General features: G+C 40.5%; 1 protein-coding gene across 2 annotated transcripts in view; it reads right to left on the bottom strand.

The window, feature by feature from the left end:
• CHST9 (carbohydrate sulfotransferase 9) overlaps window positions 1-5,238 on the bottom strand; it is a 232,060-nt gene extending 226,822 nt beyond the window's left edge. For both annotated transcript variants that reach the window (XM_047697612.1, XM_047697613.1), the window contains exon 1: window positions 5,127-5,238. The gene's annotated coding sequence lies outside the window, so the exon portion shown is untranslated. The remainder of the gene's footprint in view (window positions 1-5,126) is intronic.
• Window positions 5,239-12,226: the final 6,988 nt, after the last annotated feature.

Here is a 12,226-nt window from a genome sequence, read left to right as displayed (position 1 = left end):
TGGTGGCTAGCATGTGGAGTTGATGCCGTGATGGCCAGAAAGAGTTAACTCCCTTGCCGAAGCACCCAACTTACCACACCGGGAGCTGAATGAGTCAGGAGATCAGGTTTCTCTCATTTCTGCTCTGCCACTAACTACCAGTGTGACCTTTAGCTGTTCACAGTGATCACTGTGGGTCCCCATTTCCTTAATGGTAAAATGAGGGCATTGGAATAAATTACTTTAAAGGTCCTTTCCATCTCTACAACAAGATGCATAATTTTGATTCTAAGACTTAGGCACTGATCAGAAGAAACTGATTTCTTTAACAAATGTGTATAAAATATATCCTGTAGGTCTCAAGCATACTTCCAACCACGATATTTCTTTTAAAATAGTCTAAGGCCCAAATCTTTAAAAAAAAAATGCCATGCCCTATAAAAATTTTTTAAAAAAGTTTCTTCAAGAAAGAAGTACCCCTCCATTTGCAGTACGGAGCACATTTATTATGAGGACATAGTAACCCCTCTGAAGAGAATGTCTACTTCATCACCATTCTGCTCACTGCTGAAAAAGTTATAGTTTTACTTTTTGCTTTGAATTCTTTTTTTAAAAGGTTTTATTTATTTGAGAGAGAGAGAGTGCGAGAGAGCATGGGAGGAGAGAGGTCAGCAGGCGGGGAGGAAAGAGGTCAGCGGGAGAAGCAGACTCCCTGCATAGCAGGGAGCCCGATATGGGACTCCATCCTGGGAGTCCAGGATCGTGGCCTGAGCTGAAGGCAGTTGCTTAACCAACTGAGCCACCCAGGCACCTCTTTGCTTTGAATTCTTGAAATACAAGTGATCTTATATTCCCAATCATATATTTTTAGCAGCTCTAACCTTCCCGCAGGTTTCCCAGTAGTCCACAGAACTAACAATTCAACAAGATCTATAGACAACTGAATGGTGACTAGAAACAAGGTGTTGAACGACCAGCGCTATGGTGCGAATCAACTTCTTGTTCAAATAACTATTTCACCCACAACCAATTTTGCCCTAGAGCTTTTGAAAAACACAACAGAAATCTGTTAAACTGCCAGTCTTGCTGAACTTCAACTATTTTCTCTAACCAGGTCCACGGTAACAATACACACGTGACAGCTTCTCTTCAATGAAATGTACTTCGATTTGGAGCATAGGGACAGAGATCAAATGGACCAAACCCCTTATTTGGTGGCGTCTTGCTGTTTCTTCTTTAGAAAGTACCTGTGGAAGGCTGAGGATTATCACCTTAACACATACACATATGTATGCTTTAGAAAAATCTCATGCTTACAGATTCTTAGTGTAAGATTTATCAATCAGAATATTCCTGTTTGGTGTTCAGGAGTAGTCCACTATCATTTAAAAAAAAAAAAAAACCATATTCATCACCTCTCTTACATGTGAAGTGGGATTGAATTTCTCAAATTTTGCTTGTAGGACTTTTATTTTTTCCAGGAACATGTCTAGTTCTTAAAATGAATTCATTAACTAGGTATACAGTCGAGTCTTGATTATGTTTCTGTGAATGACATATATTCCACTGCAAAGTTCCCATACCAGCTTTGCTTATTTCCATCACCCAGCTCCTTTCTGGGCAGGCTGCCCATCTGTATCACCTTCCTATAAATCGGTTTTGGTGTCTGAGGTATATAAGCTCATTTAAAAATTAACCTAAACAAAACAAAATAATTAGAAGGGCAACTTGCCCACAATAACAATGAAAATCTTTTTTTTTTTTTTTTTTTTTTTTTTTTTTTTTTTTATTTTTTTTATTTTTTAAAGATTTTATTTATTTATTTGTCATAGAGAGAGAAGCGAGAGTGAGCACAGGCAGACAGAGTGACAGGCAGAGGCAGAGGGAGAAGCAGGCTCCCCGCCGAGCAAGGAGCCCGATGTGGGACTCGATCCCAGGACGCTGGGATCATGACCTGAGCCGAAGGCAGCTGCTTAACCAACTGAGCCACCCAGGCGTCCCACCAATGAAAATCTTTTTTAAACCAAACATGTAATACATTCCAGGGACAAAAACAAATGACTTTTTAAATAACCATGATTTTGGATTATCTTTGCCTCTATTCTTCTCATTAACATGAATAATTCAGAGTGGCTTACTATACATAGTGAAACTGTTTCCCCTCAATAATTCATTTTTAGTATACAGAAAAATAAGTTCTAACACGTCTTTATGTATTTCCAAAGGTTTAAATTAGGCCTTTTTTTCCAAGGCAACTTAACTTTCAAAATTGTGTATAGTTTGGGCTCATTCCCTTCAGCCCTATCCTGGTAGTAAGTAGGGAGGATGTTAGCCTTTCAAAGCAAAAGCAGTACAGAACAGTGAACCAGGTCAGAAGGCAGAAACCTCACCTTTCTTCGGTTCCTGATATTCTGCCAGTACATACAAATTATTTGCAAAGTGTGGGCAAGATTGCCAATATCTTTTTCCTTAAAAACATGGAAGTGTTTTGGAACATTATACCTAGACTGGGGTACAAAGGATTTCCCAGTGTTCTGGTTGCACTGAAGGAACAATATATTTATTATGCAACTTAATTTTGAGTGAGAAAACTGTCCTAACATTCCAGTTGTAGCTACAGCAAATATCCCTAAATGTGAAAGTTTTCTGGGATTGGGGAAGGAGGGGGACCTCAAAACCCCAAATATTGCTCTAATGGTGACATAAACAAAATGAAGGCTGTGAATCTATCCACTGATTACATACAAACTCATCCAAGGTCCCAAACACAAATATAAAGAATATAGCTAGACATGTAACTCATATCCTATGCAACATCAACAGCCAACATCTGTGGGAAACAAAGGGTATGTCTTCAATCTACTTCATCTGGGGTTTGGAATATTAAGTTAGCTTCCCATTTTGTAAATTCTTCCTGGGAGGAGGCTATATCCTTCCGGAACCACGCTAATTTTCTGGAGTCACGAGGCTGTTTAATGCACTGCTTCAGAGCACCAAATGCTACCCTTGTGACCAGGAAGAAAAAGAAAGAATGTCATCAGGAGGAGCCTGAAGCTGTACTAATTCTCAGCTTCTGTTCGGTAACAAAAAGGTGAAGGGGAAAAAAAAAAAAAGAGCAATCAGATTTCATTGCAGTATGTACACCAGCCTTGGCCAAAGGCTTTAAAACTTTCTTGATTTCTTCTTTCACTGAAAATAAAAGGAGAGGAGCTTAGCATGTAACAAGCCAAACACAACAGTTGCCAAACTCGGGTCAACCTCAGATATCACTGCAGTTTGGGGATAAAATTCATGGAAACGTAGGAAATGAGGATGTATGTTTTGATACCTGTGAAAATAAAAGACTGTGCTTTTAAGTGAGAGGGAGAGAACAGATGGTTGGTAATGATTTAAAACATGTATGGTTTTGGACTGTCACCAAGCCTCTGTATTAAAAAATATGGTATTTAGTCAGTACGTACCAACATCTATCTGCAAGGTGCTCATTTTCTAGAGGATGCTACTGTAATAAAGGAGATAAAACGCAAATGAGGCACAAGGAAAATTCTTCTTGCTTTCTCAGAATATTCCGTGTGTGCTATTTCTTACTGACCATATTCAATCAAAATGTTTTCTGTGTGATGAGAGAGATTTTAATTTTTCCTTGATAACTAGTCAACTATGAGTGTCCAGGAATTGTATTCCTTTTGAATGCACTGGGTAGAACTGTAATTTTGTTCTGTATATTTCATTCACTTTGACTGAAGCTGTTAAAAACCCCTTAAGCAATAATAAAATCTGGTAGTCCAGGGTAGTCCTGCACATGAAAAACAATAACATTCTCCTTATCCTCAATTTGGTAGATAGGCATATGGTGTTATGATTGTGTACTGGAATCGGCAGGTGCCAGACCACTGAATCAAGAAGACGGATAAATATTGAATATTGTCACACTCTATTTTGGCGTGTATACGTTGAGTGCAAAAGAGGCCAGTGTCCTTTAAACCCAGTGACACAGTGACAGTACAGATAGAGCTGTATATAGAGAGACTGATACAGTGTTTGGAGTTAAAGCGCTGAAAAATAAACACTGTAAATAACACTCTTAATTACTATAAAAACTGCTGCAGGGGAGTCTTATTAAACATCCCCAGTGTTTTGATTTGGTTCTGATAACACAATGGGAGGAAAGTCACACAAACACGAACTATATTATTTACTTGCCATCCCTTTCAAAACCCTGGGAACGATTCAGGAACAGTTTGCCTGTGGGAGGGAAGTTGGGGGTGGACCGCGGGGAGCGGAGCGACGAGGAGCAGCGGCTCAGGCTTCGCACCTGCGAACTTAGTTGGAAATAACTCCTGACAGGCATCAAAGAGAACACCTTGTAGCCCTCTAACAAATATGCTGATAGGATGTTCAAACGGGGCAGAAGGGGGAGCGGGTAACCGTGCGAAAGTAACCGCAGCAGCAACCAAACAATCACGCCGCCCCTACTCTCCCCAACCCACTCCAGTCTTCCTCCCCGCATCACGCCTCCCAACCCCTCTGCTGGCGCCTGGTCCGCCCCGGCTCCAAGGCCGGTAACTTCCCTCCCACCTTGTCCTCAGCCCTCGCCGAAGCTTCCGCAAGGTCCCGGAGTTGGAGGCCGACGGGAGAGAGGTACCGCTGCAGAGATGCTCCTCTTTCTGCCAAACATGCCGGAGGACCGGATCAACCGGCATCGGAAACTCAATACTGTGCCCTGGGGTGCCCTCCTTCCAACCCCCGCTTGCGCCAAGTGCGGACTCGCACCGGAATCCCGGAGTCCCCGGCGCCCCGCCGGGCCCGGGAACCCAGCGCAGGTAGTGAAGTTCCGCCGCGCGTCCCCCTCCCGCGCCCCTCCCGTGTCCGGTCCCCTCTACCTCCCGGACACGCCGCCCCTCCGAGCCGGTCCAATAAAGTGAACGGAAGTGGGTTCACATATGGGGAGGGGGAGAGAACAGAGGGAAAGACGGGATCAAAAGGAAAAGAAAGATGCCTCCCCCATTCGACAGAGGCGAAGTACCTGAAAAGGTGAGGACGCACTCCCCCGCCCCTGCAGACCCCTAGACCGCGGCTGCTCCGTGCTCCCCGCAGCCCCGGCCCCCACCTCCCACCCCACCCCGGCCCCACGCCGGTGCGCTCACCTCGCGAGCGGCCGCCGGCTGGTCCCCCGTTTCCGGGAGCGGAGCTTCGCGGGAAACTTCCCCGCGCTCCGGGGCAAACTCGGTGGACTCCTCCCCGCCGCGGGCCGTCGGGGGCGCAAGGGCGGGCGCGGCGCGCCGGGAGCAGGGGCAGCGCGGAGCCCGGCGCTCGCCCTCGCCCGTCCGCCCGGCTGGCTGCGGCGCCGCTTCGGCTCGAGCCCGCTCCCGCTCGCGCTCGGTTCCCGCCGCGGCCGCCGCGCCCCCGCCCGCCCCGGCGGCTCCGCCTCCCGCTTTTATCTCCCCAGCCGCGCGCCGCCCGCCCCGCCGCCCGCTGCTCCGCCGCCGCCGTCCTCCCGTCCCCCGACTTTCTGGCTTGTCCCCCGCCGGCCCTTCTGCCCTGTCTCCCGGCCCCGGCGCTGCGGAGGCTCGAGTGCCACCCAGTCCTGGTTTAAGAAGTAATTATCGTCGCCTTTTCCCGATTCCCCTTCCCCTCTTCACCTCCGCCCCGTCCCAGATTCCTTTCCCAGGGTTGTTCTAGACACACCGAAGGACAGATCGAGAGGTTAGTGGGTTATGGCAAACACTGACTCCAAAGCCTTAGAATTTATTTTGCTTCACAGATACACTACACACACACACACACACACACACACACACACACTCAGATGATGGTAGGTTAGTAGGCACAGTACAGGAGTGTGTGCCAGGGGTGGGTTCCGTAGAAGGTCTGTGTAAGGCGAGGGCTTCCTTAAAAAAGAGCAGAGTGACCATTCCCAATATTCCAGTCCTCTGAGATCTCTCAGGCCACGCATTTCAACGGTGAACAAGCTGAAGTTGGAAGTTTGCAAAGGGCTTTGCAAAGACCAAGATTTGGATGAATTTTCTTTTATCAATTAAAGGAAACGAACGGTGCACTGAGAATTTAAAAGATTAAATCTTTAACTTTAAAAGATGTAAATTTTAAGTACAAAAATTGTGCTAGCAAAAATTTGACGGAACTAGAGCAAATAAAATGGACAAAACCCTTGACCGGGCAGTGGTTTAGGCAGTTTTTATGAACTAAAGAAAAACGTTTTAAAAGTAGTAAGTGGCTAACCCTACCCCAGTGCTACATTAGAATGTATATATTTTTCAAACTGCGCTCTTACCCAGTTTCTGCACTTTGAGTAGGTCTCATTCTTACCGACAGGGCTTAGAGATAACTTATGGGAGGGGAAAAGGTGGGGGCAGGAAGGGAGGGCAGGGAATTTGGTTCATTGAGGAAATACTGTGATAGGAGTTGCTTGTCCAGTTCCACTCTCTTTGAAACAGAGCCTGATTCTTCTCATATAAGAGTTTTATTTTTAATGTATATGTCTGCTGGTTTGTTATTAATATTGAGCTCAGACAATATCTGTCCTCCATGCAATGAAGGTCCTTATTCACCACTAGAATGAACCTCTTTCCTTGCAGGTGGACTTCTAAAGAAAGGAGGTGGTGTCCCTGAGCTGTATTTGACTGGTAGGCAATTGATGAGTGCCTGTTGAATGAATTAACCAATTTAACTTAGTCGCTCTCAGTTTGGTCCTAAGGGTGTCATTTGGTGTTCTAGGAAATCTTGGAGTTGTGATCATTATTAGAGCAGTGGACTCTGCATCTTGGCTGCCGGAAGTCATACAACTTTGGTGACCTGTGCCCTCTCTTTTGCAAAAGGAGTTTGAGCAAGAATATCATTATAACTCTATTATTTCTAAATTCTTAAAGTTTTTGTAGCCATTGGGGGAAACTGGGCAGGATCAGGTCAACCTCTGATTGAGTTTGCTTGATTGACGTGCCGCTAGGCATTGCCAGTCTACTGTTGGGTTAGCCTCTATTTCATTCATCTTACCATCATACCAAATCAAACACTTAGAAGTGTGAACTGTCTTCTACTCCTAATTCTCTGTCCAAAGCAGTTACAAATATTTTTAATGACTAAGAAAATTGAGGGTTTGTTTTTTTTTTAATATCCAAGTTTGTGAGTAAAGTTTCAAAGAATCACCTGAAAAGTGTATACCAAGCATCACTGTAAGACACATCTCACGGCCTTTGGTTGGGAGTTATATGGTTAAATGAAAATACTGCTTTTTTAAAAAAAAATTTTGTAGTTAAACTAATTTAATTTTTGCATAGTGAATTATTTCTGAAACATTGGTTCACAGCATGTTTCTAAATTCTCTAGTCTATTAATTTTGTTTAGTTCTGTGAATTCCTTAAAATGTTTAACTATTGACTGTTTTCCGGGCAAGTATGAAGCTTCTGGATCATTGATCCTTTAATGTGTAGGTTAGTGGCAATTATAGTCATAAAAGGACTTCCTGCCTCAAATCATGAGTGCTTTTGTGGAAAGAGGGCTTCACCATCACAGGGCAGATATTATTAGGCTAAGCATAAGAAATGCAGTCAACCTTGACTTTAAAAATGTAAATAATAGTATGAAGAATGAGCACAGCAAGCTGCTCATATTTTGTGAAAGGTGTGAGTAAAAAAAATAGGGGTAGAGGGATAAGAAAAGAGTAAGGAAGGATATTTTCCTGGTATCTGTATGTACAAAAAAAGCTACTTTAAGGTGTGAACTTGGCACTGTTATGGGATAGCTCTTAGTATTTTTGAGATTGTGCTTTTCTTTAACCACATACTTCTCAATGACGACTTGCCTTAATGAACGGCCAAAATAATAATTCATCAGAAATGCATTAAGCACAACGTACAAGGTCATGTGGGGGTCGCAAATACATCTAAACCATCTTATTTTTTGTCTCCAACTGTTTTGCTGAAGGAAAGCAGAGATATATTTACTTGGAAAGAAATACTTTTACATAAGTCAATAGAGAATAGTCCAGTAGCTATAGGAATTTCTCTTGCTCTTATTCTGTACAGCAGGAGTAAAATAAGAAAGAACATGATTTATGTTGATTCACAGCGAGGGAACACAAGCTTTCCCACTAAGCTGGGAGGGGAGAATAGCAGAACTCAAGTAGTAGTTGATAGAAGACACTTGGTCCAGGCTTTTCTGGGAGAAAAGTAAAAATAAACAAAATTTAGGGAAAAAGAGGTTTAAAACTGTTTCTAAAAGCTTAAGCCAGTGAGGTGAAAAAGAAGAGTGTTGGAGAACTGGATTGAGATCTAAGAAGATGGGGAAGTCTCTTCTCCGTGGGCTCTGTTTTATCCTCTGTAGTGCTTGAGGTCATTGAACTGGACAGGCCTTTAAGGACCCTTCTACCTTCAAAATTTCTGCTCTGTCTGGCCATGATCACTTATTTTGATCAACCTATTCAGATGATTATTCATCTTCACATATCAGTTTATCTGTATAGTGACGTCCAAAGCAAATTCTAATCAGAAAATAAGAGGCTGGTGTAGGCTTTTTTTTTCATTAGAAGAAATTCACTGAAACAAAAATGAGAACCTGCTAGAGAAATGTAGTACTGATTATCTGAAGTTGTTACAGGATGCAGAATACGGGTATCTTACAAAGTCGAACTTCCTCTCTGAAATTTAAGAGGAAAGCATCCTCTTTTCATATCAGGAATAAATAGGGCAAAGGACAAAGCGTTAAAATTTTATAGTTGAGGCATCTGGATGTATAATGATTTCGCTCCTGCTACACATAGTAAATTTTGCAGTTTGAGGGAGATTAAAATTATTATGTAATGGGTTGAGAAAGAACAGGGATTTGGCTCTGGGAGCTCTATTTTTAACATTTTTTAAAAGAAGAGATTATTTTCTTAAAAATTAAATGAAATATCAAGGATCAGATGTATATAAGTAAAGCACAAATTAAGTGTTCAGAAAAATATAAAAAAAAAGGAATGCACATGGAAAAATATATGGAAAAAGCACAGGATAAATAGTAAATGAGGAAGAAGGCTGATCCCTAAAGAATAAAAACCTTTATATGATAAAGAAATGCTGATCAAATAGAGAAACTAAAAGATAATTACAAATAAATAAAAATGAAACAAGATGTGTTGCCATTATTATTATATATCTGCTGCCCAAATAAAGCAATGATTCAAGGTCAAATAAATTAGAATGGTCAGCACCTAATAGTCTTGGTAAATAGAGCAGGTCAATAAATATGTATTGATTGGTTGATTGAATAAGAATTGCTTGCAGTTATTTTAGGAAAACCAAAGTCACTAGGCAAGCTATGTATGTCATTTCTTAAATTAAGCAAGTCTGAATTTCCTTTAAAAACTAACAAAAGGCAAAACCTTTCCAAATAGTACGAGGCAATGAAATTTTATGAAAACTTTATAATATCATGTTCATATACAGAAAAACCTAAATTGGAAACTTGTATAAGGTGGAAATATAAATGTGCCTATATAAAGAAATGGTATTTTGCATCTTTGATGATTTTTGATAGGTGATTGGAACAGCCAAAATTTTATGTGAACAATTTACAAAAAAAAGCAAAAGCAAAACTTTTCTCTAAAATAATATGTGGACACACACTTTTTTTATTTTCTAAAGTGGGTTCAGGTTCTGATGTGGGTGATCAAGATATTGGCGGATGACCTTAAGGTCCTAAGAGAAAATAAAAAATAATTTGTGATGGTCTGAAATGATGAGGGGCCTGCCATACTGTACATTTCAACAGGATCTAGGAAAGAATGAATGATGGAGCCTTTCTTGAGAAATATTTTACTAATTAATTCACCAAGCATGGCTGTCTAGTCAGTGTGGGCACTCCATGTTAGTGTCCTGGATACAAAAATTAATAAAACGTGGTCCCTTTTTCTAAGGTGGTAACTAATGGATTCAAATCACATATCATTAAATTTAGAAATGCTAAGCTTACAGGACAACAGGGGAAGAGTTGATGGTGGAAAAGAAAAGGAAAAATCAAAATCTCTGCATGATTTCTATTCAAAGATGTGTGTGAATGTGTGTGTGTGTAAGTGTGTGTTTGAAAGGGATGTAAAAAGCCAGAAAGCTTTTAAGAGATTTGATGAAATCAAGAGAGTATGTCAATGATGTATCCTAAGATAAAATATGGCATTGGAGGGCAGAGAGTAGTTCTAAATCCACCTTTCCCATGCAATGAAATATTTCCTTGTCCAGCACTGGGAGTACCTGTGATATACAGTTCACCTCACCAAATCCAATATCATTTCAGCCCTGAGGGACGCAGACCATGGTGACTATCCTAGCCTTTCTGAAGACTTTTTGTTGACTGTTCATTCAAAATGTGTACTGTTAACAGGAGGATTTTTTTTTAAAGTGAAGGTAAATAACGATTTTTGAAAACTAATATATAAGATGAAAAATGAGTGTAAGATTTAGGAACTCTTATATTTAATGGCCTCATAAAATTTAGTATATAGTATCAGCAAGGTATCACAAATATTACATTCTAAAGTTGATACTCAAAATAGCTATAAACAAAACAAATACAGGGATCATTAGGCTCAAGTTATCTATTTAGTTATTTGCGTCTGAATCTATGTCAACACACAGTTATTCTAAACACTATTTGCCTATTTGGCTTATTTAAGCCTCCCCCACCCTTCATTAAAAAAAAAAGGATTAGAAAAATTCTTCCCCAGTTCTTAGAAAAGAGGAACAGAAAAAAGTTAATATCTATTAGCTGTTTACCTTCTTGTTTTTGTATTTGTGAGAGGTAATGACAGTGTAATTTAAAACTTGAAAGACTGAAAAAAGGATACTATTTCTAGTTTATAATTGTGAAAGCAACTTGAACCATAGGTATTAAGGCAAAAGTGAACAAGTTCTACATACGATCTCTTGCTAACGTCCATCCTTCAATATATTTAATAACACACATTTGCCATCCAAGAACAGACTCTTCAAGAAGAAATGTGTCTTTACACAACTCCCACCAAAAGTTATCATAGTTAAGTTCATGGGGGAATTACAGATTTAAGCATTTATGAGTTAATTATTCAAATATTAAAAAATACCTCCACGATAATGATATTGCTGTTACTTCGAGATCTCTTATGACCTTCATCTTCTTCTCTCTCTTCTCTTGGTTCGTGTTCGATGTTCTAGCCACTGTGCCTAGCATTTTAATTCTTAATTGCAAAATACCATTATTTTGAACCATGCTCCCTGCACAGAGTAAATCTGTAGTGTAGTTATTGATTTCATGTAACTTCTCAATGTTGAATGACTGTTTTAGAAGCTTTCTCAACATCACAGTTGACACATCTTTTGTGTTTTATTTTTCATTTTGATTGGGAGGACTGTTTAACGAATCTGCACATGGATGTTAAGTCTGCATTTTTCAGACACGTTTGACTACCCTTCATGGAGTACTAAATCACTTACACATTATGCAAATATCCTGAAACTATAGAAGTGTCCTGGTTAATTTTTTTTTTTTAAACTACCACGGAAGACAAAGGAGTAAATGCCAGTATATTGTCTTTTAACACTCTCTATACTTCTGGGATAGATGTGCAAATATCTTCCCCAGGTCTTGTCCATGTCTGTTGTTAAGCTAACAGGAGACTTTCATGGGAGAGAAAAGTGAAATGTGTTTCAGTGTGATGAAGAAGCAGGAAGGAGAGCAAAAGTTTTACATCAAGAGGTAGAAACAAATATGTCCCAATTTGACTGCTGTAAAAATGGTGAATACCAGGAATTAAAGCATAAAAACTGAAGGTTCAACAGGCACTCCTTAGCTATGAGTAAACTTTTAAATCGTGCTGCAGATGAAATGCAATATTATGGTAATACTTTTAACCATAATGAATTACCATGGGTAGTGAACAGATGAAATGACTATAGCTTCTAGGATAAGCAGAGCCCAGCAGAGAAATGATCTTTACAAACAATGAAAAAGCATTGAGATAGGAAGGAAAGGAAAAGGTCAGTGTTCGCTACGCCTATTTTTCTGAAATTTTTAGAAAACATGTCCGTTGATGGCAAGGTACCATTGCCTACCTTAGGTAGTCACCCACACTGGCAGATTCAACTGGCCTCTTTTAAACATTTGTTTTAAATTTTCAATTGGACCCGCATGACAAAAATGATTGTCCTCAAACCATCTCTTTCCTGCCATATCTTTCTTCCTCTGTAAGAAAGTAAACTAGAGGACTAAGTAGGTGTGG

This window comes from Lutra lutra, chromosome 12 (genome assembly GCF_902655055.1).
Source record: "Lutra lutra chromosome 12, mLutLut1.2, whole genome shotgun sequence".
In the NCBI taxonomy this organism is placed as follows: domain Eukaryota; kingdom Metazoa; phylum Chordata; class Mammalia; order Carnivora; family Mustelidae; genus Lutra; species Lutra lutra.
This window is presented reverse-complemented; position numbering and strand designations above follow the sequence as displayed.